We start from the raw sequence: 7,763 nt of genomic DNA on the forward strand, positions 1-7,763 counted from the left end.
AGGGAGACTCACACCTGTTGATTTCTGAACTTTGTTTGTTTTGGCTTTTTGTTAAAAGATCTGTCTATGTGCTTATGCACTTCAGTTCTGATGGGTCTGAATAGATATTGTCTGTTCCACTTCCACGCTTTGTTCTGTTTGTTTTTCCACTGTGATGTGAAGCCAGTGGATGAGTTACACAGGGTGTTACCTGCACAGCAGCAGTAGAAAGACCAGCAGAAACCGGATGGAGAAAATAGAAACCTCAGCTTTTCTCTGTTCAGACTGTGCTGAAGTTTTCACACCCACACGCTTAAATCAGCTTTGTAGTGGTGAAGTTTGACTTTTGGCATGAGCAAGAAGACTTCTATTTCAGGCAGCACCACACGAAAATTTTAGGTTGGGTTTGCCAGTTCTTTCTCCTCTGTGGGCTGTGTTTTTGTCCTGCAGTGAAGGATTCCTGTGTCTCATCCGCTGTCCTTGTGGCAGGATAGAGCTGTATGACCTTAGTGAAGAAGGGGAGTACCACTGTGTGTGAACCCAGTGACCTTGAGATAGGAGCAGAGGCATACTGAAAACTTGTTTTTAGGGGGAAGTTTATCTTCCAGCTATTTTCAAGCTGCCCATGAACAGCCAAGAGCATTGGGCCTCATTCTGTCTGTAGACCACAACAGATTCAACAGCCCTACAGTCACACTGTTAAATTGGCAGTGCTGTGAGTGGGTTGATGAGGTAGTTCCCTAAAATGTCCTGAGGAAATTGCACTCTGTCCTACACACCTCCTTTGCCTTGCTTTTTAGAAACTGCTGTCAGCTGAGGTGGGAAACAGGCTCCTCAGGGAAGTGGTCACGACCCCAACCCTGCCAGAGTTCAAGCAGCATTTGGACAAAGATTCCAGGCACATGGTGGGATTTTTGAAGTTGTTCCTGTGCAGGGCCAGGAGTTGGACTTGATGATCCTTATGGGTTGTATTGAGTTTATGTGGCCAGGTTTTGGTAGCGGGAGGGGGGGGTCTACAGGGGTAACTTCTGTGAGAAGATGCTGGAAGCTTCCCCCACGTCTGGCAGAGACAAGGCCAGCCAGCTCCAGGACAGACACACCACTGGCCACGGCTGAACCAGTCAGTGATGGCAGTGACACCTCTGAGATAACATGTTTAAGAAGGAAAAAAGTTATTGCACCGGTGTAATTGCAGGCAGAGAAGAGAGGAGTGACAGTGTGAGAGGAACAGGTCTGCAGATACCAAGGGAAGAGGTGCTCCAGGCACCGGAGTGGAAATTCCCTTGCAGCCTGTGGTGAAGACCATGGTGAGGCAGCTGTGCCCCTGCAGCCCATGGAGGGCAGTGGGAGTGCAGAGATCCACTTGCAGCCTGTGGAGGAGATCCCCACTGGAGCAGGCAGATGCCCGAAGGAGGCTGTGATCCATGGGAAGCCCATGCTGGAGCAGGGTCCTGGCAGAGACCTGCAGACCTGTGGAGAGAGGAGCCCACCCTGAAACAGGTTTCCTGGTAGGATCTGTGACCCTGTAGGGGACACACACTGGAGCAGCGTGTTCTTAAAATGTTTGAGTGCACAGGCAGAGAAGATGATGGACCTGCATCCAGTACCTTTATCCTGGTGTCCAGCAGAAGTGCTGCCTTGGCTCATCCGTTCCCAGGCTCCTTCATGACAAAGGTCTGTCTTTGCCAGACAGTCAGATCCTCCTATGGCCTTTTGTGGCAAATGGTTTCTTACTAAAGGGTGGATTATCCTTGTTTGTACATGGATATACTGCACCCATCAGTGATCTGCACTGTGTGTGGCAGTTTGGTAGTATTTATACTGACAAGCCTGTGGTGATGGGGTTGATGTCCCTGCTCACCTTTCTGCAACAAAAGATGAGGCAGAAGCTCTCTTGCTAATGGTATGAAAATATGGTGGGTTTTATCCTGCCCTCTGCACTTATAGTGACTGGCTCAGTCTGTGGGGGCACAGGAATGCAGACCCTTGGGGTTGGGTGGGATCTGGGAGCCCAGGACTGATTCACCACGTTGTCCTAAGGTGGGAGAGCATGTTGTGATGGTAATGGCAGGGTTCTGTCCTGGCAACCTAGAGGTTAACAGCACACAGTGTTATCCAAGACCCCCTTGTACAAACCTTTCCTTCTCTAAACAAATCTACCAGAGGACAGGAGGGTTTTTTTCCTTCTTTGTGAGCACAAACTACAACAAAAAGAGCCATGTGGACCTAGTTTTGGAGAAAGAGCTGGCTGGGTGCTTCTCAGGTCACATAGCTGACAGTTGTCTTTAGGTGCACATAGGAAGGGATGGTGTAAGGGTGGTCTGTTGTTTGACAGCTCTACTCATCTCTTCTCCATGCGTGAATTCCACTTGCCAGTTGCAGTGTTGAAACAAAATTCGATCGCCAGGACTCTGCTTTGAGTCAAACCAGGTTAATAAAACTGGTGCTTGCAGGCATGAGTGCATCTCAGTTTGGCCTGCAGGAAAACCCTGGTAGTGTTGGTGACCACCTAGTCCTTTTTAGTGAAGCATGCACTGATTATTTATGCATAAATGGAATTGCAGGCCTCTGGTTTACTTGAAGTTTTAAGGCCAGACCTTGTCAAATGCTGATATTAAGAGAAGCGTGAGGCTGGGAGAATACAGTGTTTTACACCTCAAGGAGTGGCCTCGAGAAGCTGACTTGCAATTTAGCTGCAATCCTTAGACAATAAGGGTAAATTTAGGGTAAATTACAAAAGGTTTATAAACCCGAGGGCTTCTTATTTCTCTTGGATTCTGAGAACCCTTTACCATATGGTTTCACAGAATAGCACACATTATTCTGATATTAAACAATCAGAAGAATAACTTTCCACAGTTCTTATTTTAATAAAGAGCAATGTGTCCTCTTGCTCTTGATTGTTTTGTGCATTTAATGTGTTATTTTAGTTGTCTGAGCTTGTGTTTACTTATGGTTACAATATTAAGGGGTAAATATGAATTTGGACATTGAGCAAGCTGCAAGGTGGAGTGAAGCAAATGGGGGTCAGTGAACTGTGATGCAGTGGTGTAGATTGCTTAGAGAGAGGGAGGGAAACATTAAAGGCACTGAAAGGTAGACAGGACCCAACTAACATCTGCTTGCAGTCACAGGGTTTGTTCAGATACCACTGAAGCTTGGAACTGCACAAGGTGACCTTGCAGGGCGACTTTTCCAGCCTCTGTTGCTGTGGCCCTGCAGTGTAACTCATTCCAAATGAACAGATAATGTCTCAGTGCCAAATGCCCACTACAGAGAGAGCTGTAATAGCAGAATAACAGAGATTAACACAAGGGCTGGACACCCCTCGAATTTGACATTGTATGTAAACAGCACAGCTTAGACTGTTTCTGTTGTAGGCCTGATCATTGTCATTTGATAACTAAACGTGGGGACACAAAGTGTGAGGTACAAGCTGCAGAGTTAGCAACGAACACGCTGGGTGTATGTCCTGCCTGACTTCTCCATGGCACATCTTTAGGAAGTGCAGCTCTGGGAGGAGATGACGAGTGTCATCATGAAGAACTATTAGGAACAGGCTGGCTGATCCTCTTGGCTCTGGCTGAGACTGTGCATCCTGGAAATCCAAGGCCTGTGGGACAAACCCAGACTGAAGAGATGCCAAGCAGTTTCCAGGGAATCAGGAGAGAATGTAACGCCCTTCCTGAGCACAAGGATCTCTATTTCCAGTGCAAAGGCACAGTGCTGCTCTCCTGCCCAGCAGTTACTTTGCCTGGGGATTTCCCTGTACGAGGTTGATGGGTGTTGTGCAGCTGATGTGGCAAAGAATTACCTTCTCTCTGTGGCTGGCAAACGTCTCTGTCAAGTTAATGGGAGGAGGATGGAGATAAGTAGCACCCTGTATGTGTCTAAATAAAGCAGAAGAACTGGTACATAGAAGACAATAGACAGAGAGAAGGGAAGAGAAGCATCAGATTTCCAGCAGCAAATCCATCTTGCTCCTCACAGAACCCTGTGACTGTCCTACTCTTGCAGCTAAAAATGTGACTGTGCTTCTCTGATGCTCCTGTCAGTCAGGAACAGAGAGAAAGGCACTGTGAGGCCACGTTTTCCAAGTGTAAGACAGGGACAGGATGATTTATACCACTCAAGAAGCAGGCTTACATCTTGCATTCCTTGTAGCACTTTTCACCCCAAAGGATGCCAAATGGTACATTTGTCCTGCCAGAGATGTCAAGAGGGATGGTTTCTGATGTTAAATCAGTGCAAAGAAAATGGGAAAGACCTTTACCAAGAAATATTTCACTTATGGCTCTGAAAGTAGTAAACCCACATACAGATGTAATTTATATCTGTGCAGGGACTGAATTTTGCTGCCAGATGTGATGTGCTGAGATAACACGCCTGCATTTTTTGCCGGGGGTACGGAGAGGAATTTGGGCTCTGTGATTCTTGTGTTTCTTTCTCTGCAGCAGTGAAGAGTGCTGGAATGCTCCTACTCCTGGCAGCTGTCAGGGAGAGGAGCTGTAGAGGCTGCTTTTCTGATGGGAGGGCAACTAGCCGTGAGTCTAATAAATTACCTCCTCACCCACCTGCAGTGCTGCCCTGCTCCTTGGGGGACCAAGTCTGAGAGATTCCTGGTCAGGAAACAGAATGCTTTCTTCCTTTCCAACAAATAGATTTTAAAGGGGGTGGGGGGAAAAACTTGACAGCCCTTCACAGCCCTGAAGTGGTGTAGGTTTGTCTGTCTGTCTGTCAGCTCTGGGGTGCTGTGCTAAGCTTCCTGCTGGGATGGCACAGACAAAAGGCTGCTGAGGGAGGCATTTGGATAAAGGATCCCTGGTTCTTTCCAGCCTGTGTAACTCCAGCTGACGTTTCCAGCCATTGTTGCTGGGAGCGTATTTTTCTGTGGCTTTTTAAATTCTCTCGAACGAGGTGGCTCATTAGTCTTCTCAGTGTTGTGTGTGTGAGGAAGGGATGCTGAAACCAGAGCATTTCAGGGTTGCAGCTTAAGCAGGGTGAGGTGAATGGCAAAGAGCTCAAGAAGCAGAAAGGCTGTGAGGTGACAGACTTGGTCTGCTCCACTCTGCACAGAGAGGTTAATTATCACCCAGAGCTGTGGCCATGGGGAACAGCTCAAAAGCTGAGTCCTCACTGTGTTTACAGAAAGAACTAAAACAAGTTCCAGCAACCAGAGGCTGTAATATGGTCAAATTAAGAGCACTTACACTCCATCTCCCAGTGATTGCTCCAGGCAAGGACATTCCATGGTGTGTAGGAGCTGGCTGGAGGAGCCTGCCCATGGTCCCATTACTGTGTGGGAGAGGGAGAAATATTCTAAGTTGGACCCATGTCATCTGCTGTCACAACACAGATTCAAAGCAGTTTTTTTACAAGGGCATTAGCTGGGTGGGGCTGGATGCCAAGCCCACAAATCAGCACTAATGAAAACCCAACAAGTTTTGCTTTGCTGTGTGGACACTGAGGAGCTGCTTTCAAGTGTTCCACCATCAAATCCATTGTCTCTTTCCCTCCTGGGGCATTTTAGCCCTTGGAGAACACAGGCAAGTTGGCTCTCTAAGCCATTCCCCTGCTCCTGGCACAGTTTTCTGGGGCTTTGCTCTGTGACAAAACTGTGGGTATTCTTGAAAGTGCCACAGTGGAAGATATGGGGGCTTTGCCTCGACAAATGCTGTTGTCTCTGGGTGCTTGTTCAGTGTTTTTGAGGGAAAGTTTGGTGCAGAAGGGAAGGGACTAGCTGGAAAATGACAAGTGAATGTGGAATTATGGGAAGCTTGGGATTTTTTGGGCTATGGGTTTTATTTGGTGAAAGCAAGACAAATAGTTGTGCAGAGTTTGCTCTTGTAATTTCTTCCTCCCCAGATTCCCAGCCTGAAAGCTTTGGCTTCTGGAGATGACTGCTGAACAGGGAGAGGAGAACAAGAAACTAAGCTTGCCAAGCTAAGCCTTTGCTAGCCCACAGGCATGACCATTGAGCAGTCACATGCTGAAGGCAATGTCATTCTTTTTCTCTCCCACTTACAACTCACTCAGTTCTTCTATCAAGTAATACTGTGAACAGGTCCAAACACCCCCAGCTTCTTTAGTAGCTCTTTATTCCACTGGCTTCCAGTCAAGTACTGGTTATGGTACTGTGTAGCCATCACTGAAAGACAAGTTTACCCTGCAGCAAAGGCTGGATCAATTTGTAGAACAGCTCTGTTCTTAAAATACATCTCGTGATGTTCTGTTCCATAACCCAGAGACATGGGAAAATGGAAAGCACACAGGGCACAGGCAAGTCAACAAGATTTGACACACAGCCCTCTGGAAAACATGCCCACAGATAAATTTATGGCACAGTTCAAATGGCAGCTGACACCCACAACACACACAGTTTAAGATCTAATAGCAATGAAGTTTGTTTATGAACAAAAAAAAAAAATATCCAAACCAGGCAAATCTGCCTTTTATATGTCCAGGATGTAACAAGGATGTAGTTAAGTGGATGTGCAATTAAATGGACTGTTGGAGATAAAAAAGGGCTGACAGATAACCACCTTCACTTGCTGATCCCAGGTGCAGTTTGCTTTAAAACAAAGTCATCTTGTTTTTACAGCATTGAAGAATAGAAGAGCTTCTGTTGTGCTCACTGATGTTGGTAACTGGGCAACTGAACATGGAGCAGCAGTGCTGGGTTTAGAGTCTCTACACCACAAGAGAAGTAGCATCTCCTGGGATTGCAGGTAGGAATGCCAGAGAAATGTGTTTGGAAAAGGAGGCTGGCATAGCCTGTGGCCCTTGAGAGGACAGTCCCTGTGTTAGGTGCAGTCTTTGCTTATTATCTTCCTGTCTGTGGGCTGGGAGCCCTGTGTACCCCAAGCATCTTACTTCTTATAGAGCTTTATAAGGGACCAGCTTTGCTCTTGGCCTCACTTTTCACCAGGTCACTCTGGAGAGTTCCAATATAACCCCATTTCCCAACCTGACCTCATGTTTGAGCTAACCAGCCTGGCTGCCTCACCTGTGACAGATTTCAACAGTGGAGGTGGAGGATGATGAAATGATACTCCAAGGAAGTAGAAGTCAGTACTCTGAGAGGGGTTTTTAGGTTTTCTTTTCTTACAACAAGAAGGTGGAAAGCTGTGTGTTTTGCATAGCAAGCCTGCTTTTGGCTAATGTGCTTGCCAGAGATTTGGATATTCCCCCAAGCACAAGCTTTCCTGAACACAGAGTGCTACAGGCATGTTCTCCACAATCACCAGAGCAGTTCCTTAAAAGCAAAGAAATCCATCTGTTTCTGGTTGTAGGAGTCTTGCTATCCCTTGTGGCTCTTGGTTTTGCAGTAATGGTACATGAAGAAGGTTGAAGGGAAGTGTTTGCTGCCTCCAGAATTTCTCTTTGAGATCCTATTAACAGAAAAAGTTTTGTAGTTGCACACAAGCAGCTTCTTCCATGCCAAATACCTGAAGGTGCATAGGACTTGAGAGAGGAAGGCTAAAATGAAGCCAGTGCTGTTTGTGCTGCATATGAGTGCAGGACTGATGCTTATTCCTGTAAGAATGTCCTATTGGAGATTTTGTGGGTACAGAATTGCTACTTGCCTGCTGCACCTTGCAGCCCACCTCTGTAGAAAGTGCCTGGAGCTCATGAGCAGTGCCCAGGAATATGGCAATACCTTGGCTGAGCCCTTTCTCTGTGCCTGTAGTTGTTCAACACATCTCTCCTTCAATCCTGGGCTCAGTTTGAGCAACAGTGAAATGCTTTGTTGTAGATGGAGCCAGGGCTGTGCCTTGAGCTAA

The sequence above is a fragment of the Pseudopipra pipra genome, chromosome 19, assembly GCF_036250125.1.
Source record: "Pseudopipra pipra isolate bDixPip1 chromosome 19, bDixPip1.hap1, whole genome shotgun sequence".
NCBI classification, from domain to species: Eukaryota; Metazoa; Chordata; class Aves; order Passeriformes; family Pipridae; genus Pseudopipra; species Pseudopipra pipra.